The following is a 26,179-nucleotide window of genomic DNA, read 5'->3' as shown; positions in this document are numbered from 1 at the left end:
TTGTCAAGAGTAGACCATTTATCTTCTAGGCCTTGTAGGCGTATGTTTGATTTCTCCATATAGGGCTTAACTGCTCATATCTCATCCAAAAGCAGCTCTAAGGATGCTAGTGGTGGAGATATGGTTGGCGAAGGAGGGTCTTTTTTAATTCTCTTAGTAGATGACAACACAGAAGATGGTGTCAATTTAGAAGAATGTTTCCCATTTGGCAGAGACGGGTGAGAAACAGGAGTAGAAGTAAACAAGGGCGCAATGGTCATTGTTTCTGTAAGGTGGGGCGGTGCGATTTGCTCTGAGTCCTCCATGTTACTTTGCAATACATAAAACGGATTTGAAATTGGTATTGTAGTGGATTTAGGAAGTGGAGTAGGAGCAGAAGTTCAAGCAGTGCCTCTACCAGATTTGATTCTCCACATAGACATGGATGTCACAATAACAAAAGAGCTATTTCTGTGTAAAGGTTTAAGAAAGTTGTGCAAAAACATTGGCATTTAGGCAGCAAAGTTGAAATAAAACATTTAGTCAAAATTGTGGAAATCATCCTTCTCATGCATAGCTGAACACATCAATTTAACAAAGAAAGTATGATATTTGAAGTTCCAGAACAACCTACATTTTTATAAGAGAAAACTTCAACAATTATGGATGGATACACAGTCAAGAGAGCAGAAGTGTGTTTTACATTGTTTCTCTTCAGGCATAGAAGAGAGTGCCGCAAATCCGATATTGTATGAGAAATTAAAAATTGTGCCTGCGAATCCAGTCACAGAGAAGTGCACACCTTTCAAGTTGAATATGCAATATCGGGGGCTTACCGCAGGCAGAGAAGAGCTCTTGCCAAGTGGCAATGTGCCGCCACTGCTCACTAACACAGAATTCCTTGGGCTTCAACGTGGAGCGGCATCAACCAGCCGCCCTCTTCCTTGGCGCCAGACCACACCCAACGGTCAAGTATATATCCAAATTGGGAAAATTGAGCTTGAAGAAAGGGTTAGCAGCCCTTGCGACCAACCCCTCAACAATGCAGCGCTACACCCGAGGTACTCCAAGGATTTATTTGTGCTTCATTTCTACCATCAGGAGGGATCTCAGAAAAGGAGTGACAGCATGCAGTTGTTTATAACCACACCTAAGTTATTCGCTAGAGAATGTACATATGTGCTCATAATTCTGTGCTCAAGTCTTACCAATTGTATAGACAAAGACAAGTTTATTGAGAAAATGTTTATAGAATCTTCTCCTCGCTCTTATTTAAGAATAAGCATGATCTAAATGGAGTGCGCTTTAAGGCATGAGTTGACATAGCAAGAGTGCCATGGGCTTTAATGTAAGCAATACTATTGTTTCCCTCATCCTCTGATTTGTTAGTAAAAACAGCCACTAATTAAGGTGAAGTACGCCCTGAAACAGCTGGGTGCTGGTGTACTGCACCTGCTTATTTTTTGTTTTTAAATCAGCTTATTTGTTATGAGTACATATCCAGCATAGTGCAAATGAAGCATCATAATACTGTATGTTTACAGAGCATGGGTACATAGAATAAAGGAGACAGGGCCAGATGTGCGACACTTTCTTTTAGCAAGTCACAAATTGCGTCAAATTGGAACTTGCAATTTGCGACTCGCTAAATGCAATGTACAACAGTGTCTCAGACATTCTTTATTTGGTTTCAAGTATTAAAACCATACAAGCACATGTTAAAATATGACAAGAAACAATCATCACAAGGGATGCCAGGTTGTAAAAAACTTGAGCAAGTAAATACAAGAGCTCCAATACTACACAAACAGTACTAGATAAAAACGCTCCAAGTTAGTACATTAATCACCACTCTTGAAATATGATAATCAAACAAGAAGCAGCATGATCATCTGTATAGAATATGTCGGATGATGGCACAGTGTAACAAGAAGGATGGCAACAAATATAGAAAGGGAAAAAACACTTCTGAAACAACATAACCAATAGAAAAAAGGGAAGTGAGAACCAAAAACTGTGAGTGCACTTGTTCATGAGGAAGGATATTGTAACACAAAAGCCATTAAGCCAAGAAGGGCTAGCAGGGGCTGGTGGGGCAAACACCATTCAAGACAGGGCTCAGGGAGGGGATGAGAAGGAGAAAGTTGTTATCTGTGCATATGGTAAAGTATTAAGCTGAATGGCCCGAGTCCCCTCACAGAAATTTTCTAGAAGGGTGTCCCAGAGTGCCGAGATGGGATAGTTTTGGAGACCCTTTACCTTTTCCCTGCGCAGCATTGCACTTTCGGCCTGGGACCGTGCTAGCATGGGGAGTACACATGCAGAGGCCAGTGGAGGGTTCGCCGCCTTCCATTTTCGGGTAATTAGTTGCTTCGCCAATAGGTGGGCCAGCTCAGTGAATCTCATCACAGCCCTGTACTTTTTGGTGTGCCGGTAAAGCCCCAGTATGCGAATGTCCTAAGTATATAGGAGCATAGTCCCTGTACAGTGTGCTAGCTGTGTTGTAACTTCCCTCACACAAATGGCCCATGTGTGGCAGGAACAGAGAATATGCACCATTCCAGCGTCTAGAGTCAGGCAAAGGGGTCAAGCAGCATCAGTATGATGCAAGCAGTGGGTGATATTACTAGGAGGTAGGTAAATCTGGTGCAAAATGCATAATTGTATCAGACTGATGCAAGTAGTGGGTGATATTACTAGGAGTTAGGTAAGTCTGATGCAAAATGCATATTTGTATCAGCTTAAGGCGGGCATTGCAGGACACTAGGGGAGGATGCTGAAGAATAGTCTTCCAATCATTGTCTGTACATGCGCAGCCAAGAAGTGTGTCCCAGTTTCATTGCAGTGTGGCTAGGAGAAGTGCTGTGTGCATGCACAAGGTGCTGGCTATCCAGCGGCTCTGATGCCCACCGATACCCAGTATGTGCATATATTCTATGACCAACTGTTGTGTGGGTTCAAGCTGTGCCTCACTCCAGGTCTGAGTCAGTTTAGCGATAAAGTAGGCATCTAGTAAGAATTGACTAGGAGCTCAGTAAAAGTCATTAGTTCATCCAGTTGAAGGAGAGATCCGTCACTGTACAAGTTGCATATGGTGTGTAGCTCTGCCTCATGCCATGGTTTCAGTTCTGGGATGGTAGATAGGCACCCCGTGGCATGCCAAGCAGCAGCAGTGCCAGGGCATATGGTGTAGTTCACCAAGTGATGAATAATGCTCTGCAGCAACACCGAAAAGCCACTTGGAGGAGGGGGGTGATTGGTGGCGGAGCCCTAGAAAGTGAGTGAAAGAAAGTCAAAATGTGCTCCATGTTCCAGGACGGGAGAAGTGATGCAGTGTTAGCACAGTTCTGGCCAGCCACCCAATGTGACGCTCATTATAGTTATGTTGCCAAATAGTAGTGTTCGAATTTGGGGACTTTAAGTCCAAAATTTTCCGTAGAGAGGCAGGACTTAAACAGGGCTACACTGTGACTTGTTTTATTCCAAATGACGTCAACCCATCTGGAATACTAGGGAGTGAAAAATAGGGTGTTGTATAAAGAGTGGGAGGTTGGTGAAACAGTACAGTAGTCGAGGCAGGACTAGCATTTTTGTCTGGGTCACTCGTCTCACCCCTGACAAAGGTAGTGTCTGCCAAAATACATCTGTGCACGTATCGCGGAAACCACATGCACCACGTTGCTCTTCAAGAGGTCCTCCAGTCTGTGATATATGCACATTTCCACTTAACGAAACATAGTCTGCCATTCAAGTTCTATGTCTAGGGTCTTACTGGAGGCCAGAGCAGCCAGAGCACCGGTTGCTTCCTATACTTCAAAAAGGGTAATCTCTCCATCGAGTTCCTCTCTAGAATCTGGCAAGATCTGTGGAAGCGCAATCTCAGATAAGAAGTCACTGATGGTGCCCGGGGGCACTAGTGCCATGGTTGTATAAAGATTTCATTTGCGGGGAGTAAAGGCAGAAAGTTTGACTCTTTGTATAAGAAGCAACTGTCCTTCAACTGAATGGACAGTCAGGATGGGGCTTCTGTCCATTTCCAGTCATATCAGCCAAGCTAATATGATACCTGGGCAGTCAGTGTCTGCATGCGCGCGTTTAGAATGTTCTGCATAGTTTAGACAGTGGAGACTCTCTAACAGTGCAAAATAGTCATGTTGAGAGTGGAGCAACTGTTCCTGACAAGTGTCAGAAGTGCGGGCTAGTTCTTCAAGGCTCAATAATTGACCCTCCAGGGTGGTGATCTCAGTGGTGAGGTGGTGGAGAGTGTATTTATTACCCATACAGTGACCTCAAATTAATACAATGCATCCCATTCTACTAGGGGTGAAGAGGCTAACCCCATATTAAGGTCAAAGTATTCTTCTATATTAGTAGCAATGGATGCTTGAAATAGTGGTCCTCTGGTGTCGAGGTCTGTAGCTGCCAGGTGGGGATGGATGGTGGCAGACGCTGTAGTTGGCATGGATTGTGAGCTGAATGCTTGCAGCCAACATAGTCTGTATTCGTAATATGTGCGATGATTTCTTGGGGGCAAACAAATCTGATTATGCGGACATAGAGGTTGGGTATCTGTGAATAATGAGAGTTAACTTTATGGGAGGGGTTATGGTGGCGGCAAACATCTAGTAGCTACCAGCGGTGTACCAAGTTGTGAGTGCATTGAACGTAGCTACTGTGAAGGGGTAGGTGCAGGAAGGTGCCATCAAGACCCACAGCCCAAAATGCTGCATAAGTCCGCACCCAGTACCCAGAAGATACTGCTCTGGTGGGCCAAAAGCACAGTTAGAGAGTGTAGATATGGAGCTTAGACCACAAGACGGAGGTCCTGCTAGTGGGCAAAGAGACAGCGGCTTGGGGCAACAAATGGTGGCCTGAGTCATTGAGCCAACCACCTGAGCCTAAAAGCTGTGTAAAAAATCTTGGAGTATGGGTGGACTCTGCTCTGAATTTTACCTATCGGACAAAAAAAGTTGCGGCCACCTGCTTTGGGATTCTTCGAAACCTTAAACCAATCCTAAAATTCTTTGACCATCAGAAACGTCAGCTTGTGGTACAATCAGCCATTCTTTCACAGTTGGACTACGCAAGCTCCCTACTGTTAGGGGCAAACATAGCGGAGAAAACTAGACTGCAACGTGTCCAGAATGCCGCAGCCAGAGCACAGATTGGCCTTCCCCGGCATCAGTCAGTGGCAAACACTCTAGCAAAACTCCACTGGCTTCCGGTAGAGAAGAGGATTCACTTTAAGACCCTGTGTCTTGCATTCAAAATCTTGAAAATGGCCTCCCCACCCATGCTAAGTCCACTTCTCGCCGCATATGTGCCCTGACATACTTTGCGCTCAGAGGGACAGAACCTGGTAGTTGTCCCCCGTATCAAACTTGCCCGGACAGGGGGTCGCTCCTTCCGGTATCTTGCAGCTAAGCTCTGGAACGCCCTGCCGTCCCGGATTTGTGGATTGAATGACCTACTATCCTTCAGAAAGGCTATACAAACCCACCTCTTCTGCTGAATTTTTCTATGTTACTGCAAGTTCCATCTGCAGCGGTTTTCTTCTCCTTTTTCAGGCAGAAAGCGCCGGACACCCCTTTGCTGGGGCAGCCGTGCACTATACAAGCTCCAGTAACATAACAACGTAACATAACATAACATTTGGTGTGCAGATCCCTCCAAGAAGAAGATGGCGACCCTCCCATACATGTCTATCCTCTCGGTCCACAATTCTTTGAATGGCATCCAAGGGCACTCTGCCCCAACCCAAGTCAGCACACTTCGGGCATAGGAAGAGTAGCTGGTGGAGAATTCTTGACCTCCCACTTCCTCTGTATTATGGAAACCTCCAGGCCTGTGATGTTGAATTCCTGTATGTAAGCTATGTGTGCATGTCTTTGGCGGAGGTATGGATAGATTGCATAGTGGTGAGGGGGGTATGAATTACCCTCATGTTCCAGGTAACAATAATGGCTGCAGCCATTGAGGGGAGCTTGGAGAAGAGGGAGCCCCGGTCACCTTGTAACCATGTACTGCGGTAAGTGTTTGCAGAAAGACTGAGTGCGGGGCATAAGAACAAGAAAATAAAGCTACAACACCATGATAACAAACAGTGAATGCCATTGAGAGCAGGCATTCAACAGGTGTCTACCCAAACCACTGGGGTGAAAAGGAACCAGTCTAGGGGATGTGCACATAGGACAAATGGCAGAACTTCTGCTGCCTCCCATAGTGTAGAACAATTATTGCAGCAACCTGGGTAAGGAATGGTCTGGCTAAGGAATCATAAGGGTTTCCACCGAGTTCCAAGAGGGGAGACAGCAAGGCTTGGAGATACAGTTGCATAACTTATCAATCAATCAGTCTTTCGATATTGTCGAAAGACTGAGGAATCAGTGCTGGCATCCAGTCTGTACTCAGGGGAATAACGGACATGAGAAAGTCACTATCGCCTGGAGATTCAGGGCCATTCTTGTCTGTGCTGGATTGTGGTGCTGGGACCCTGAAGTCGACAGCCACCCATAGAGCCTTGCAGCATTCTTGGATGAGTTTCTCTAGGCTAAGAGACCCATGTGGTCATGAGGCCACCAGGCATATGCGATTGGCACGTTTCATGCGTTTCATACCCTGTGGTGGTTCCATGCATTGATCCAAAGCAGGACCAGCGCTGGCCAGTCCATTCCATCCATGACCAAATGTCCACCAAATCCGTAAAGAATGAGGCCTTATCTTCATAGTGGATGTGGAGGCATGCCGAGCAGAGGAGTGCATATTGGATGTGGTGTTACAGCAGCTTGCGTTTCTCTTCCAGGAATGCGTGTCATTGGCACTGGAAGGCCAGCGTGTAGTCCAGAAACACCAGTATCCAGGCATTATTGACCTTCAGGTTGTCCTTTCTGCTTGCTCCTCTCAGGACAGTGTCCCTGTCATAAAAGTTTGTTCATTGAGTGACTAGTGGGTGGGACGTGGCACTCGACAGGGGCCGCCCCGCAGGGGGTCCTGTGGGCATCTTTTTGAGAGAAAGATGGTGATAAAAGATCAGTGGGGTCAAAGCTGCATGCCCAGATGTCCACATAAGGCTCGACATTATGGCCCTCTACACCCTAGGGAAGACCCACCATACAAATATTATTGCATCTGGATCTCCCCTCAGCATCCTCCGCCCACTCCTCCTGGAGGTGAACCATGTTCTGCATTGCGAATGAGGTGGTGTTTCCACAAGTCAGATGTCTGTGGCTGAAGAATTGTAACTGTTCTGTCAAGTACTCCCTGTCATATAACTTCTGATGGTCGCCCCATTGCAGAGTAAGGTCAGTAGCTACACATTGTTGTCTGTGTCTATTGAGATGCACAATCTCTCTGTTGAAGCTAATACCACATGCAATTTTCCTGCAAAGGATTCAGCATCTGTTGGTTGGCTGGCAGTACCAGAAGTGTGTTTGGAGCCCCTGGTCTGTGTTGGCGGTTGAGAGCTCCCAGTAACAGCACAAGTCTTGGGGCACATCATTGCAGTGAATATCCGGGTAAGTCGTACAGCAGTGATGTTAGTACACAGTGGGTGCAAGCCCACTTGCGAGTGTCAGTGTAAGTTATGACTTTCACAGCACGAGCAGCCCGGTACACATATTCAGCAGCAGCATGTAGAGGAGCATTTGAGCAGCCACCCAACTGGTGTGCCACCCATGAGAAGGGTTGTGCAGCATACACCTGGTGAAGAAAAAGCTGACAGGGTAATGTTAGGAGACAGTCAATTGTGCTGTAAAAGGTTATTGGAGAGAGTTAATGTAATGCCACAAATTAGGTCCACATCACCTGGCCATGCACTCTGACTGAGGCCCACTAGTAGACAGTTGCAGTCGGGCTCATGGCACCGCACAGAGGGCCAAAAGCTGTCTCTAGGGCGGTCACCTCATGACCAAAGGTACAGGTAGGCAATAATGGCAAAGCACAGGTGGCCACCACTCGATGTCCTAGGGAGACCACCAAAGCCAAAAATGTGTGTCGGTATCTCAGAGCCCTGCGAGAAACCATAAGCAAGTCTGGTGTTTCCTCAAGAACCTCGAGTGTTCGCCCTGCTTCAGTCACTGCTAGAAGCCCTGAGATGCCACGCACAGTCAACGATCACCTGCCAGGGCACGACAATCATCAGCTCCCAGAAGCCCAGTGAGGCATGGCGAGCAGGTGGATGGCTCCTCATGTTTCTTGCCCCTTTTCACAGGCCCAAGCTTGTGGCTCAGCAGTGAAGTGGAGTAGCGACTGCAATGTCCACAGGGTTTGGCTCCCCCTTGTCATAGCAACGCCCTAGTAGTGCTGCCCCAAATGTCTGTGCCTCTCCAATAACTGCCAGTTGCTTCAGGAGGCAGCGCCTGTTTAGCTGCCATCCACCAGAATGTCTTCTAGCACATGTATGTCATCTTGGCCTCCCACGCCAAGCCCCCCTGCACCTGCAGCACACTTAATAGCTATGTTGCTGCAGGCTAGGCTCATGTCTATCAAGCTTTATTACTTACAGGCTATGACACTCAGGAGCCAGTAGCAAGAGGCCCAGCTGTTTGGGCACTTTAAAAAATGACTCAGTAAGATGTCTTCTTCTATCGTTAGTGTTGTGGTTTATCATTAATTATGTTGCTATTTCAATATCTTGTCATTGTTATTTAAATATTAGATTTCGACTGAAGATTGTTGCATTCCTGAATACAGTTTACATAGAAGTGAGCTTGAAAAATGTATGCAAGATTCAGGGCTGAACTGGCCGTAGCGGGCACCGGGCAATCCCCTGGTCCGCCGCATGGGTGGGGGCGGTTTTGGGTCCGTGGGGCCGTTTTTGTTACAGGGCCGTTTTTGCAGCACAGCTGCAAAATCAGCCCTGCAAGAAAATCGGCCAAAATCCGGCCCTGGCAAAGAGCTCGGCGGCACCCCCAACCCCCAGGGGGGGCGGACGAGCACTTTGCTGGGGCTGGATTTGGTTCCCAGTCCGGCCATGGCGAGATTTCTATAACAGTATGACAAAATGAGGGCTATTCACAAAGGCATTATATGGAGTGCATAAAGTAGTACTACAGGAGTACAATCTTACATACTGTTTTTGGATTTCTGATTTGCCACTTTAAACATGTAAGATAACCATAAAATGTGACTATTCAGTAAATATTTATGCACGATCATCACAAATAGAAAAAGACTGTGGCTTGCTTGCATTTTTCCTAATAGAAAGCTGGGTGTTAGGGGCTGATTAACAAAGGCACGTTAGCAGGAATAGGAGTATTCATATAGTATTATTTCCCGTACTCATTAATGCTTTTTTGAGTCAGCTCTATTAGAGGAATTGAGGAGGATGAGTATCCAGGATAGTCCTACAGTAGGCCTGGTCAAACACCACACTGCACTGAGATGTACAATGGGAATGATGTGGTGTAATGCCTGAGCTGCCAACTGTATTTTGCTAGTTGGTAATAGGTTACCGACTCGCAAAATAGGGATGGTAAATTGTACAAGCCATTTTAGCGGTCGCAAACCGGCTGAATCTCCATTTGTGGCCACTACAAACTGTTGAAAATGTGCCCTAATATCCCCCCAATGCCTCCCAAAAAATAAATGCGTCCTTGTGTAATGTAACTGGTGCACATGTAAAGCTCTCCAATTCCTTCGGGTTGGGTTTGCCCTATATAAAAAAAAACTGCAAAATATACCTTTTATCCCCAGTACTTTCAAAGCAGTGTTCAGTTCCAGGTCGGTTGCTTTTAGGACAAACTGTTCTGAGCAGGTGCAATGAGGATGTTTTTCAAAACAGGCTACACTTGATATGTCTTGTCTTGTAAGATGAAGATGACAGCTGCAAAGTATGATAAATCTGTTGGTCAGACGCCAAGCACAAGCAAAGATTGTTTGATACAAGTGGATTGCATGACCTTTACTATGTAGAAGGTGGGTAGCTCAAATTCTTCATACCTTTACCAAGCAGATCAATGATTTCCTGTAAAAGGATGATACTTCTTAAAATGGTAACTGGCAAGAATGATAAATATAGTTCACTTTCAACAAGTTAAAAATCATGTATTTTTTCCAATGTATCTTCCATTTAATAAACAGATAAAAAACATTTAAAACTGTGTACACTTTAAAACACACAAATGTATTAGGAGGGTTTTGTAATAAGTCTATCAAATCCTAAGGAGAGCTTGACAAGTCTTTTTATTAAAGGAAGCAAATATTTATTTCTAGTCTTTTTCAATGCTGTACATAGGTGCAAAACATGAAACATATTTTGATCTCCATTATAGCTAAGTTTGCAAGTACGAGATATTTGTGAATTCTTATTTCTCATTGCCAGAACACTATTTAGAGAGATATTTCCTATACGTGGAGACATAATAAGATGCCTAATACCATGGGTGATTCGGATGGAAAGGTAGGACTGAGACCACCCCTATTAAATGTCTTTACACAATGCTTTATACTTTTTAAGAGAAGCAAAATAACGCCCGTCAAGTGTATAAATTAATTGGGAAGATTGGGCTCTAAGAAAGAGTCGTAGCTGCTTTTTCGGGCAACCCTTCAGCAAAGCAGCATTACACTCGAGGTACTTTAAGGGCCCGATGTAGGTAGGGCTTTACCGATCGGTATCGGCCGAAAATACCGATTTTTGGCCCTTACCGATCGGTAAACAGCCATCGAGATGTAGGGAACCAACAACAGAACGAATCGGATAGAAAACCGATTCGGAATGAGTACCGAATGGGAAAGAATCTGATACGTACATACCGAAAATCGGATATGTAACGAATCGGAAAAACACCGAATCGGTTACAAGGACCGAATCGGTCCTTGTACCGATTCGTTAGTGACACCGAATCGGAAAATCACCGATTCGGTCCAAGAACCGAATCGTTAGTGACACCGAATCGGAAAATCACCGATTCGGTCCATGTACCGAATCGTTAGTGACACCGAATCGGAAAATCACCGATTCGGTCCAAGAACCGAATCGTTAGTGACACCGAATCGGAAAATCACCGATTCGGTCCATGTACCGAATCGGAAAAAATACCGATTCGGACATGAGCCGAATCGGAAAACATGCCGATTCGTATGAATCTCCGATCGGGAAATTCCCCGATTCCGACAGTTGGGGAGATGTAGGGAGGCACAGAAACACCGAAATCGGCTCAAAATCGGTAGAATTCACTCGGTATTTACCATGGATTGCAATCAGGTGGTAACCAACTCCAACCCATATAAACAATCCCAAAATGCATTGCAACTTGCAGGATGGCAGCTTTCTATGTCATTGCGAGGCGGCTACGGCTACAGCAGGAAGGACAGAGGGAATGGCTAAGAAATGAACAGGTCTACAGACAGAGGATAACCCTGTTCATGCTCACTGAGGCTGAGATCCTACAGAGATACAGGCTGGACTCTGACACCATACTTGAGCTCATCAGGGACCTTAAGCCATACTTGGACCACCACACCCCAAGGGCACACGCCATCCCTGCGCACGTCCAGGTGCTATGCAGCCTACACCTGGTAGCGTCTGGTAGCTATCAAAGTGGAGCAGCAGCAGCAGGAGGGGTGAGCCAGAGCAGCCTGTCAAGGTTCTTCCACATATTCCTTGACGCCATGATAGACAGGATGGACCAATACATCTCTTTCCCTGCAACCCACGCAGAACTGCTACAAACCAAAGCAGACTTCTACCAGATGGCACAATTTCCCCAAATCATCGGGTGCATAGATGGCACGCACATTCCGATTTGCCCACCAGCGGACACCGAATACATATACCGCAATCGGAAATCTACACACACCATCAACGTGCAGGTGATCTGCAATGCCAAGTGCACCATCACAGACCTGGTAGCAAAATTTCCAGGAAGTACCCATGACTCCTATATATTCCAACAGAGCGGCATATATGCACGGCTGATGGCTGGCGATTTTGGAGAAGGATACCTCCTAGGTGAGCCACATCATCAGACCCCCATAACACATAGTAGGTAGGTGTAATACATGTATGCATGTGTCTAATGTGACCCCTTTCTCTTCCAGGCGACAGTGCATATGCCCTCCGCTCATTCATACTCACCCCCTACCTCAACCCCTCCACACCCAGCCAAAGGAGGTATAACCGGGCCCACATACGCACCAGGAATGTTGTTGAACGGACCTTTGGCATCTGGAAAAGTAGATTCAGATGCCTGCACAAGAGTGGAGGTGCAAGGCAGTATACCCCCATCACCTGCTGCAAGATCATAGCTGTATGTGCAATGTTACACAACCTTGCGGTCAAGAAGGGCACTGAGGTGGAGTTGTCTGACTACGAGGACTATGACGACGACGAAGCTGTGCCACTGACACAGCCAGCTGGGGTGTGTACGCCAAGTGATGGCAGATACAGACGTGAGGAGATCACTGAGAACTATTTCTGACTGAGTACAGATGCAAAGACAGCTAAATGTTGCTTGGAAAAAAAAAGTTTTAATAATGATGCACCACAGTTACAGCACTGATGTGCATCAAATAATGGAGATTGTTAACTCAAATAAAGTCCAGGGTTCTGGTTTGCTCATCCCCCCTTGCCAGCCTATTTTTTGGCCCGCTTTCCAGACCCACTGGGGTGTCCCTCGGCCCCCTCCGAATGGCCAGCAGCATCAGCGGATCGCCTGGTGCTCCTCCTTGGCTCTGATGCAGCGCTGGCCGGGCTGCTGCGGCTGCTGCTGTCTCCAGCATCACCCAGGTCCAGGGCAGGATTGGAGGCGGCGTTTGATATTAACATGGCCTCCATGGCCGTGGTGATCCTGGCCATCCCCCTAGTCAGCTCAGCTGTATGCTGACTGAGCACCGATTCCTGATTTGAGCTGCGATGGCACAGCTGTGCGGTCGCCGCTGCAAGGCGGGCCATGGCCCGGTTGAGCACCCGGGCATCCCTCCTGCGCGCAACCTCATGCTCCTCCTGCCTGGCAGAGGAGTGGGTGATGGCAGTGGTCAGCCTGCCCAACCCTGCTGCCACCTCCTTGTTGCTGTCCACAACAGCCTGGAAACCCTTCACCAACTCCCCCATCTGCAGGTTGTGCTGCAGGAGCTGGCGTTGGCAGGCCATGGTGGATCTGGCCTGTTGGCGCTGGATTTTGACCATCTGGCCCTCCAGGCCCAGGAACACACTGCCCTCCCGTGGTGGTGCAGCAGTGGTGGTGGTGGTGGCACGGCGTCTGGCACTGCTGCCTCCGGCCTGCTGAGTGGGCAGGGGTGCCACTGGTGGGGGTGTGGTGCTGGCCGGTCCCGGAGCCCCTGCTCCCAGGACAGGTAGGACGGGTGGCAAGGCCACGGTTGTGGCAGGTGCTGGTGTCGGCGGAATGGTCTGCCTTGTAGGGGAGTTTTCAGGTGAAAATTGCAAGGGGGGTGTGCTGGCCAGTACTGGGGAGTGCACTGCTTGGTAATCAATCACCAGGACTCCCTCCATTCCAAGCCCTGGGGTGTCTCCTTCCTCATCCTCATCCTCCTCCTCCTGGGCAGCCTGGCTGGTGCTCGGCCCTGCGACTGCAGTGCCTGACGTTGATGCTCCCTCTGCTGTCACAGTGTTGCCGCCTGATGGTGCCCCTAGGTACAAAGAAGCATTTGTAAACTGAGTGCCGATGTATTACAGTCAGTACAATTATGGCATTCCACATGTCCTTGCATCTCCTTACACCGTGTCACACTGTTTCCTGTCTTGTGATTCTGCACTGACATATTTGGCTAACTTCTGCTGACTACATGTACCATGATGCTTGTCTCTTGTATGTTGGTGACAGTACAGTGCTGGTGTTTGCCTATGCATTGTGTCTAATGGGGAGGTGTCTGGTAGGGTGTGTCATGATGCGCATGCTTCTTACCTGTAGCTGTGGCTCTCGCAGTGCTGTCCAGGGTCCCGATCCCTACGATGCTCTCCCTCTCGATGGTGCTGGAGACAATTTCCTCCAGCTCGGTGAGGGGTGGCGCCGGGTTCTTGCCTCCTCCGGTGAGATCAGCCTGCCTTTGAAGGTCAGCAAGCTTCCTCTTCGTGAGGCTGCGGAGGTCGTAAAACCTTTTCTTGAGTTCCTCAATGGACCTGGGGGTGACACCAGCAGCATTGACCTTCTGGGCGATGTCGGCCCACAATCTCCTCTTGGTGCTGTCTGGCACGTTGAGGGACAGCTTGCCAAAGAGCTGGCGGTGCACCCTCACCACCTCCTCAACCAGCACCTGAAGTTCGGTGGTGGTGAACTTGGGCTTCCTCTTTTGGGAGGACTTCTGGCTTCCTGCCTGATCTGCCATTTTCTCCTGCTCAGTTTGCAACCTCCTTCTCCCACTGCTGCTAACTGTGTGTTGGGCTCAGGCAGGCTTTCCAGAAACTTCTAGAAACTTCTTAATTGGCTGCACCTGCCAGGGTTGCCACTCCCTGTTTGGGTGGGGGAGGGGGAGCCACCTCATTGGCTGAATCGCCTATTGCCGAGTCGGCTTTTACCGATTCGGTAATATCCGATTCGGTAAAATCCGATTCGGTATTATCCGATTCGGTAAAAGCCGAATCGGTTCATGCAATGCATTCCTATGGGCTTTTTCGCCATGGGCCTATGATTGCCGATTCGGTTTTTACCGATTCGGTTTTTACCGAATCGGTATTCGCCGAATCGGAAATATCCGATTCGGTGGTAGCCGATTCGGTGTTTTCCGATTCGTTGTTGGCCGATTCGGTAATTTCCGATTCGGACCGAGCTGAATCGGAACGTACCGAATCTCATTACCGATGCCGACCGAATCGGTTTTCATTCGGTATTTTTTTCCTACATCTCGTTTTCCGATTTCAGAATACCGATTCGGCCCGCCTCGGTATTTTGAATTTGGAAAATCGCGTTTACCTACATCGGGCCCTAAGACTTTTATTCTTTCTTCATCCTACCATCAGAAGGGATCTCAGAATAGGAGTAGTAGCATGCAGTAGTTTAGAATCCCATCAAATGATTCTCACTAGAGAATGTAATATGTGCTCATAATTCTGAGCTCAAGTCTTACCAATTGTGTATGCAAAGACAAGCTTATTGAGCATAATTTCTGGAGAATCTTTTTCTCGCTCTTATTGAAGAATGACCATGATCTAAGCAGAGGGTGCTCTAAGGCATAAGTTAGTATAGGTGGAATTGTAACATTGTAAGTTTGAATAAGAAGATCAAAATGTCTTTTTCCCATAGAACAATAAAACATAAGGTTTCCCTTCCTGCACATAAACAATCTTTAAATGGTGTTTTGTAACTTCTAAGTGTGCTGCTCAATGCAGCACACATAAAAGTTGCAAAACCTCACATTTTTATGATTGTGCTATGTGCAGGAAGAGATACCTTCCTGCACATAAGCAATCAATTGCATTTTGCTGTTTCAATGTGTGCTGCACAACACAACACACATGGAAACAGCAAAAAACAAGGAGAAGTTAAGCATTTCTCCTCGTTGCACCGGGATGAGACAAGCTTTTGTTTGGTCTTAAATTTGGACCTGACCCATATTTATGCCACCCTTGTAAATATGGGGCAGCGTCAAAATCAATGGGTGTTGCAGCGGAACACACACCACAATTCCTATTGTCCACCTCTTTCACGCTAAGTATAACATGAAAGGGTGCCTTATTTACAAAGCAGCGTTAAGCCCCTATCGACACTGCAACATTTTCAAAGGTGATGTTGTGGTGGCGATAGGGGCTTATCAATATTCCCTCTAGTCTTTTTTCACCCAAGAACCAATTATAAGGCGGGTTATTCTCTTCCCTCTAAAAGATTTTTGTGTTAATCTTCAAAAAGTGCTTCTGTGCATAATTTTTTTAATCCCTCAAACTGGATTGAAGGTCTGAAGGTGTCTGCACTAAGGCCCTCATTATGAGATGTTGTCAGAGCGGTGGCATGGCGGTGCAAGCTGCTGCGCCACCACTCTGACAAAGCTTGCACCCCAGACTGCCAGATTATGACCTTCCAGGTGTCTGGCGGGCAGGTGGCTTGGCGGTTCCCCTGCTGTGCCCCTTTAAAGGTGGTGGTGACTTTTAAATAGGCACCGCAAAGGTTCCTGCACGGCATGGACTAGTAATTTTATGCTGTGCAGGAACCTTTGTGCATGTATGCAAGGGAGCACAAGTTATGCCCCCTTGTGTGCATCCACAGATGCATGAGGCACAGAAGGGCCCTTTAGGCCCCCCTTGGTTTCCTCTCCCACAGGCTTTTCATAGAAGGTTTTTTCATGGAACTGCCATGAAAAGCCTGGCTGAGAGGAAACTCATGGTGGGACTGTGTCGGTCCCGCCATGCATATTTCTGCCTCTCACTGCTGCTCATACACCAGGGAACGGCAGTTCCCTGGTGGAGCAGGCTGTCACCAGGCCGTCCGGCTGCCCAACTCGTAATCGGGCAGTCAGACCACCGGTGTGGTGGTGGCTGGATCTTCCCCTACCGCTCCACCATGAGTCTGGCGGTCCTCTGACCTTCAGGCCCCAAGAGTATAATGTCATCCGCATGTAAAAGAGTGTGAAATTATCTAGAACCCAACTTTGGGGATAATTTTTCCTTTGATTGGATTGAGCAGGAAAATCAGAAAGATAAAGGGAGAATAACATGAGCGCTAACACACAGCCTTGTTTTGTGTTTAAATTGTATCAGTCGAGAACTGGACCAACCCCGAGAGTATTTTACACCAAGCAGAATAATATAATGACACTAAAATACAAAATAAACCACCTCGGATCCCTAATGCAGACAAACATCCGCCAGAAAGTCGGTCTGTCAATAGAGTCAAATGCAGATAAAAAGTCAATAAAATCTGTATATAAAAAGGTTTTGTTCCTCGTAACATTTTATCTAAGAAAAATGGTAGGATTGCAATATTGCCAATAACTGACCAATCTGCTCTGAAACAAGATTGTTCAAGAGGAATTAAGTCCACTTTCTGTGACCAGGTGTCCAAATGTTCCAAGATCTTTATTGTGAAAATCTTTCCCACCACATCTGAGAGTCAAATTTGTTGATAATTTCCTGTGTCTTGTTTACTTCCTTTCTTGTGCATAAGAACAGTAATGATCCCCCTCCATGAATTAGGCCCCTAACCAGAAGCATAACATTCCAATGAAGGGACCAAACAATCTGCCCACATTTCAGGATTGTATTTTAGAACTAGAACTAGAATTGGAACTTCATCCAGGCCTATTGCAGCCAAGGTTATTGCTTGTGTGATGTACCTCTTTATTTGGACACTAGAAAGGGACTGGATCAAGTACAATCCTTGATACCTCATCACATAGAAACCTGGGACGAATATGTGACGTTTTTCCGCATACAAATACCCCGCATACCATTACCCTGCAAAAATGAATCCACAAATACTCTGCAAATTAAGACAACGCAAACTTTTACAACGAATATGCCTTTACCAAGCATTCCTTTACAACGCAGAGGCATGAATGTTAAAGGTATACTCATTGTAAAAGTTTTAAAGGTAAGTGAGTACCCTGCAAAAAACACTAGCCTACACTACATAAAGACTACCCTACACTACACCAACACCAAAACACTACCTACTACCCTACACTACCTTACACTACACTAACACTACCCTAACCCCTACAACACTACCTACACTACACAAACACTACCCTACCCTACACTACACCAACACTACCCTAAACCCTAAAACACTAGCCTACATTACACATACACTACCCTACACTACACAAACACTACCATAAACCCTAAAAAACTACCCTATACTACAAAGACTACCCTACACTACACCCACACCACAACCCTAAACCCTAAAACACTACCCTACACTAAACATACACTACCCTACACTACACAAACACAACCCTAAAACCTAAAACACTACCCCCTGCATGACCCTACACTACACAAACACTACAACACTACCCTAAACCCTAAAACACTACCCCCGCATGACCCTACACTACACAAACACTACCCTAAACCCTAAAACACTCCCCCCAGCATGACCCTACACTACACAAACACTACAACACTACCCTAAACCCTAAAACACTACCCCCAGCATGGCCCTACACTACACAAACACTACAACACTTCCCTAAACCCTAAAACACTACCCCAGCATGACACTACACTACACAAAGACTACAACACTACCCTAAACCCTATAACACTACCCCCAGCATGACCCTACACTCCACAAACAATACAACACTACCCTAAACCCTAAACACTACCCCCAGCATGACCCTACACTACACAACCACCACGACTCTACACTACACTAACACTACACTACACTACACAACCCAATCACTACCCCAGCACGACCCCCCAAGGCTAAAAAAATAACCCAAACCCCCTTACTTCTCTCGTCGTCGTGGTTCCACACTCCTCCTGGTTCCATCTTCTAAAATTATTTTTTCACAACGCATGTGCATTTACCATACATGCCTTTACAACGAAATTGGTTGTAAAGGCCTGCGTGGTAAATGCACATGCCTTGTGAAAAAATGCAGAGTGATGGTATGCGAGGTCAATGACCTTGCGGAGTAATGGTATGCGGACTGAAAGTCCGTGGGAAAAAAGGTGCGGAGTAACTGTGCCCTACCACCTGGGACTCATTTTACTGATGGGTCGTTTGCAACCAGGTACATATATTTTTCTATGTACCAACCATATTTTGCGAGACGGTAAACTATTACCAACTCTCAAAATAGGGTTTGCGAGTTGCTATTAGGAACAGGCGTGTGAAGGGTGTGCCTTCCTAACAGCGACACGCACTGGCATGTATGAATGTTTATGACAAGGAATACTCTCACAAAACATTTGCATATTAACACCAATTTTAAATTGGTGGTAAGCCATTCTCAAATGTGAAGGCATTCCCAAAAGACCCTTTCCCCTTTGGGAATGGGGCGCCAATTTTTTTTACAGCAGGCAATGGTCCCATGGACTACAGCTCAATGTGAAAAAAGAAAAAGAAAGCTTCTCATTTTTATTTTTGAAATGTATCCCATTTTCCTTTAAAGGAAACAGGCTACATTAACAAAAAAACTGTGCTTTATTTAAAAAGCAGTTGCAGGTCACCATCTCTGTGAGTGCCGACAATTCCCAATGGGTTGTAAATTGCGACCTGCCTTAGGAGTACTAATGAGGCAGGTCCCTTGAGATCAATTTGGGAATTGTGAAAAGTGTCTGAGACACTGATGTAGATCAGGTTTTGCGAATCACAAATTGCAAGTCGCTATATTCGCAATTTGCTAGTTGCAAAGCCAGGTGGTCGAACATTTGGCCCCTGCTTCCTTATTTAATTTTGCATAACTTCTCAAAAATTGACCAGGTTTCTACTAGTATTACATTTCCTATTGGAAGCTTTTTAAACTATTTGTGTTTTTTGATGCTGCTTGATGAAGAGATGTCCAAAGAAGATTTTGTACTTTATGCTTTAAGGAACTTCTGTGGAATTTCCATTTTTCTTTCAAAGATGTTAATATTTTTTTCTGTTCCAGTAAGCGAAGTATATGTCGCACCCAAATTAATTCATTCATTTCAATAGTTAGTAATCTTTCTAGTAATCCTATGGAGGTCCTCCATTTCTAGTGCTCCTTTTTCCCAGCTGTTTTAAACATTTGACTGTTTCGGCCATTAGTTGCTCAAATACGGGAGTCAGATTGCTTATATGTGCAACCTTCGAAGGAATGGAGAGGGAGGCAATCTTTTCATTAAATTTAACCACATTTTGTGGATTTCAACTCAATTTCCCTTTTCCCAAATGGCTCTAACTAATCCAGAGTTCACTCCCAATGACCATTCATAGACACCTTCTGGGGTATTTGTAGCCAAGGCCACTGGAATTATGCTGCAGGAGAGGGCCAAATTATGCGGCAAGGTTGAGTAAATAATGCGGCAAGGTTGAGTAAATCATGCGGCAAGAAATGAAATATTATCGTCGTAATACAGCACATTAATTAATAGTATTTCTTCAATATTTTGCACGTTTTGTTCACTTGTTAATACTGTCTGGGAAAGGGGTGCATCTCATTAGTACCAGTTTAATACTCAATTATAGCAAACAGAAAGCTGACTAGTCAACATTTGCAATAGGCCTTCCACTGTGTGGCAACTTGTGCTGTTGGGTTTTTAGTAACTTTTGAACCATTTGAACTAGAAACAATTTTTAGTGTAATGTGCAGATTATGTCGCAGATGATAGATTATGTGGCAAATGCTGCAACTCTATAACTATGCGAAAATCAGTGCAGCCGCACTATTGCATATTTGCAGTGTCCGTGATTGTAGCCTGGAAAAGTGTTTTGCGTGATCGCTATGTGGTGTTTTGTTAATGGAGAAGTTAGTTATTAAGTGGAACATTGCTTAAGGGCTTATCGTGCAATTGATAATGGAGGAGCACAAAGGCCCACATCTGGTTGCCTTAGCTGGAATATCAGAGCCTTTTTGACCGTTTATTTGAATAATTCCCAGTTGATTTAATTATTCCAGTGGAAAACCCCCTTTGTCACTCTTAATTTCCTTAGGGAATATAGGCCGCAGAATCTTCCAACTTTCTTCCAGCTAAGTCTGCCAGTAAAACTGTAGCAGTGATGGACACATTCTTGGATTGAGATCTCTTAGAATTATAAGTTCTGAAATTGATTCTTTAACTGTTATTCCCTTTAAATATTGCATGATTTCCTTCAAGGAACTATTATATTGACTTCAAGGTAGCACAAAAATATTGCAGGCTAGGAGAAATGTTGTGCAATTCTGTGGGAAGCTTGTTAAAGAGATGTTTACACGACGGTAAAAAGGTATTTTCAAGGAGAGTCATTGCAATTTTCAACTAAATTTAATTGAAGGAAGCATTTCCAGACCCCTTTTTGCATGACTTCTCTTTACTGTTAACACCGGAGATATGAAAATGTAATAGGTATTTGTTGATTGATCTTTCATCATCTAGGTTTCTTGTAAAATAACCAGAGCTGGATTTAAAGATTTAAGAAAATTAATTTTCCCCTCCATCTAGTCCTGCCATGCTTCATGAGAAGAAAGAGATAGAAGTACAGCTAAACAAAGCAAGATTTCAGAGATATGGTTTGTTTCTCAACAGCTAGTAGCTTTCTTCTAATAGAACTTGTTTCCACTCTTAATCACTGTTCTGGGTCATATAAGTCCTTTCTATGCTCTGAAGAAATTTACTTTGGTGGGGGGGGGGGGCAAACCTTGAGAGATACAGATAATATGCTATGGGACTCTTTTTCTGCAAAAATAACAGAGTATAGATATCGTAACCATGCTTCTGTTACAAGATGGAATATTATGTGGTATGGCTGGGAGGCCTTACCTTGAAATATTCTCACAATAAACAGAGATGATCGTTGGATCCAACAACTGGGGAGATCCTGTCCTAGAGTGCCCAGCTCTAGGAAAGGAAGATGGCAGAGCGAGTCCACCTGTGTGGTTGCCGCTCATTTAGCCTTCCCATCTGCTGTGCTGCCTCTTGCACTCACTCTAATGTGAAGCCCAGTAATGTATTGGCAGTTATATTCTAAAGCCCCACCAGACAGCATCCTGGCCTTCTATGCCTGCTTACCTGGAGACCGTAGATGGGTCAGCAGCTTACCGAGGCACCGCGGTTCAGCGATGTGGAAATACGGCGTTTGACATATGGCGGCTGAACAGTGGGGACGGCTCTGCAACAGGCATTAATCAGCGTGCTGCTTGCTGATAACATCAATGTGGTGTTTGGCTCAGCCATCACCCATAGCCTAGTGTTTGTGCGCAGGGCAGTGCTCTGGACTCATATCAGGCTAACGATCACCTGCACCTCAGTGGACATTTCTATTGCCCTGTGTTGTAGCAATGGCCCTCTTGTACATCAGTTCAGAAGGGCAGGGGAACAAAGCATAATTAACTCATATACGTGTTGAAAATAACACACAGGTAAGCTGTGTGTTGTGGAATCCGATGATCACCGATATACCTGATTAGGATGAATAAATACATGATTAGAATAATGGAAATAACACCCGCTTTATGTTAGGAGAGGTGGAGACACTTAATAGTTATATGGAGCGAGTATTTTAAGGAACACCTATTGAAACGGGGCGCCAGTCTTGGATAATAGGTTATTTTACCATATTTGAGGCTTTTTGAATATCATGATTAATAACAGGAATTTATCATGGATTATGGGAGAGGAATGTTTATCTGTTGACAGGATTTAACATTTATTATGGACTTTATTCGTTATAAGTTTAGAGTAAGTACAAAGTCTTATGGACGGATTGGTTTTCTTACAGAGTACTGTTGAACATGTACATATAGGATAAATAGAGACAGGAATGTAATGATCATCATTTGAAAGGTGATTCATTTACTTTGAACTCAATCACTTTACGTTTATCTCTCGGGTTCCATGTGCACTAGGGTGATTAAGTAACTTTAATGGTTTAATGCTTAGATCTGTTATACTTTCTTAACTTTCACCGGTGGTGATTTGGAACTTTTATCCGATCCTTCATCCCGACTTGACTCTAGATGTTGATCTTAATTCTACAATCTTTTGGATATAGATGTATTTGTGAAGAATATTACGTTTATATTATCTGTTTTAGGTTGCAGCCCTGTTGAAGTTATGTGTGCACTAACTAGTGCATGACGAAACACGTGTTGGCTGCACTTTTGGATCATTTGATTATATGAGTGAAACAACATTTACTTCGGAATTGCAAAGGAAAAATCTTGTCGGATGTGACTACATTTTTGGGAAATATTGAGGAACGTCTAAATGAAGAAGGATTTGTTTTTTTTACTGTGATAACGTCAAATTCGGCTGTATCTATTTTTGAAATATTTTGGACTTTGAAGGAATAAATTACCATACAATGGTTTTTGAATTGTATTTACTTTAAGTGTGCTCAGGGAGGAACTGTGTTTTAGTTTGTATAGAGCCCACATGGTGGGTATTGTGGGTTGTTTGGTAACCAACCTCTTTCCCCCCTTTTTGAAGCATTGTATATTACTTAGCGATTGTTAAATTGGCCAGAACTCACGGTAGTAGGTCCATTCTTAAACCTGGTTACTAGGAGTTTGTGTTTAGTTCTAGACATGTAAATATTATCTGTTACATTTATGGGTTACAAAAAATATATTAAAAAAATGGATCCAACAACAAAAATCCTTAGCTCAGTCCTGGTAGTGTGGCAAAGAGCAGTAAGACATTTATAATGTTTATAGTACCATTATTCTGCATTAGTAATTGTGACAACTGGAAAGAAATCTGACACCCATTTCTAAACACAGAACTTATTTTTATATAAATATGAACACCAAAAAAACCTTTGTATCGTACATACAACTAGGAGTGTGGATTTTTTAAGTGTTCAAAAATAAATGCATCGAAGTCAGTGGGGGAAAACACAGTCGATACTCTGTAACTTACAGGGAGAGTTCAAACAAGCCCTCTTTTGGGTAGGTCATGATGGCCCCTAGACCACGTTTGCACAGTCGTAACTTTGTTACCTTGCCCAGGGAGCCCGTGTGCAGAGGTGACTTGACTGTCCTTGGTACTGAACAGGATCCGTGGGAGCTGTCAAACTTGCAGCACTTGACAAAACCACACTTTGAGATAGAGTTCCATTCTACCCACGGAGAGTAGAGGCCTTTGGGACACTAGGACCTGGGTTCAATAGCTGGATTTCTTCTTCCGGACTGCGGGTCCGGGTGCAGAGTTAGCTGGTAGCTGTCAATTACTGAGCCAGGTCCAACCAAAGATGCTTTACCACACACTTTACAACTCTAACTTCAGGATGCAGGTACACAGCAGCAGGGTTGTTTCCAATGTAGGTCGCTGTCCATGTGAGTTGCCCTCAGGCTGGCAATGTCAATCAAGGGACCAAACACCCGAGTGACGATCACCAAGCCTTGGCTGCAGTAACTTTAGTCCATGATGGGGGGCGCTAGAGGGCGCACTGCAGTATGGCCGCACTGCCGTGAGGCTCCTGCCGCCCGGAGCTTTTATCCTTGCACTGATCCTCTCGGCCATCGTAAAACCCTGCTTTGACCCTGGATACTAGCTGTGGGAACTACCGACCGCACTCGGTCCAACTCCTGTTTTGTTCGGAGCATGCTGACCGGAGATACGGGGGCTTGAAGTTTCCCCCGCCAGACGCTCTGGAGGACGGGTGCTCCGTGGTCCGGCGTCCCTGCCGAATCCAGACCGCGGCGTCGCACGTGTGGTGGAGGCCCTGTCCCCTCCCCCTCTAAGTACTTTTGCGGCTGGACACCCTGCCGCAGCGGGCGCTTGTGGCCGTTGCCTGAGACCCGGGGAGGCTTGTGTGGAACACCGGAGCGGGAGCCTCGCCGGACTCCGGAGGTGGAGAGCGACGGGGCCACGTCTGCAGCCCGAGGTGAGACGCGGCCGGTACACAGGCGGGAGTGGCGGGGTGTTCGTGCCTGCTCGTGCCCCCGGCTGTGGTGTTTTTCACATCTGCTGGGAAGCTGCCTGCGCTGTGAAGTGGTGGGCTCAGTGTGGACCACGGGCGCTGGAGGCGTCTGCCTGGACTTTTGTTTGGCACCATTTACATCACGAAGGTGGATGGGTGGTGGAGCCGGCCAGTATCGATGGCGCCTGATGTTGGAGTGCTGCGCTTCTCCTTTTGCGTGGTGGCACCATCCGGCTGTTTGCTCTATTGACTGTTGTCCCTGCCTTGGACCACGGGCTGTATTGTCTGGAGTGTGATATCTACTATTTGGGAGGCATCGCCGGTGCAGGTCTGCGCACGCCGTCCTTGGTGCAGCCTTTGCGTGGCGCTTCTTTCCCTGCGCTGGGAAGTGATATGCTGCACTACTGTTGGGCCCCCCCTGCCTGATTTTGCCTACAACTGAGGGTGCTCTTCTTTGCCATTACAGGAGTGGCTGGTTTTGGGACTGTTGGAGAGGACGGATCCTGTAGTAACGTGACGACATTGTGTGGCTGGCTGGACATTACACGCTGGTCTGGGGCTTTGGTGCGCTGTGTGTTCTGGCTGGTGGGACACACCGTTAGGACCTCGTGGCTTTGGACCCTGCAGTCCCTTGGCTTCTCCCTGTGCACCTCTGTGGGGGCTACCACACACTAAGAGCGTGTCAACAGGGGGAAACCTGACAACAAGCAGCCTAAGCTGTCCTTTGACTCTGTGGCGGCCAGGAGGGGTGCTCGTCTGGTGCAGGAGGCCGGGAGTTCGCGACCCCCCCCGCCTGTCGCTGATGCTGCTCTACAGCCTCCCACCCCAGACTTTCAGCAGATGATGCAGGAGATGAGGCAGGGTTTTGCCACTATTGTGGATAAAGTGGACAAATTATCCTCTCGCATGGACGCAGTGGTACAGAAACTGGATGTGCATGAGGAACGCCTGACCACGGCGGAGCAGCGCATCTCTGATCATGACTACACGGCCGCCACTCATACCACCCAGCTGGCGAGAATGGACAATATCCTGCGAGTGATCGCCGCTAAGAATGAGAAGTTGAAGGCGAGAAGTTGGCGTAATAACATGCGCGTGGTAGGTGTGCCGGAGACGACCAATGTGGGGAAAATGGAGACGTATGTGGAGAGACTCCTGGTTGGCGCGATTGGCGCGGAGACATTCACTATGCAATTCATTGTGGAACGGGCGCACCGCTCCCTTGGGCCACGGCCGGCCCCGGGGGCTGCGCCGCGCCCTATCATTGCCCGTCTCCTGAACTATCGGGACCGGGACGCTGCTCTCCGGGCGGCTCGCGCTAATCGTGCACTTTCCTTTGAGGGGGTCAACTTCACCATATACCCTGACTTCACGCCTATGGTGCAGGAGCAACGGCGTAAATTCCTGGCGGTCAAGAAAAAACTTTGTGATCTGCAGGTGGACTATGCTTTGCTGTATCCTGCTAAACTGAGGGTGACCCATCAGGCAAAACGGCATTTTTTCACGAATCCGCAACATGCAGAGGACTTTGTAAAGCTCCTCAGGAGGGAACGATCTGCGCATGACCGACAGGATGTGGAGGAACGGGAGGGTCACCGCTCGGCGGGAGAGGAGGAGGACGCTTGAATATGTTTCTCTCGGCGCAACGGCTGTGGTGCACGCTGTGCACAGACGTTCGTATAGCTGCGCTTGTGGCCTGGGCTCTTCCAGCCTTGTACTGTTGGAGGTGGACGTGTGGGTGACCGGTTTGGTCCGAGTGGACGCTGTTG

The sequence above is a fragment of the Lissotriton vulgaris genome, chromosome 10 (genome assembly GCF_964263255.1).
Source record: "Lissotriton vulgaris chromosome 10, aLisVul1.2, whole genome shotgun sequence".
Classification (NCBI taxonomy): domain Eukaryota; kingdom Metazoa; phylum Chordata; class Amphibia; order Caudata; family Salamandridae; genus Lissotriton; species Lissotriton vulgaris.
This window is presented reverse-complemented; position numbering follows the sequence as displayed.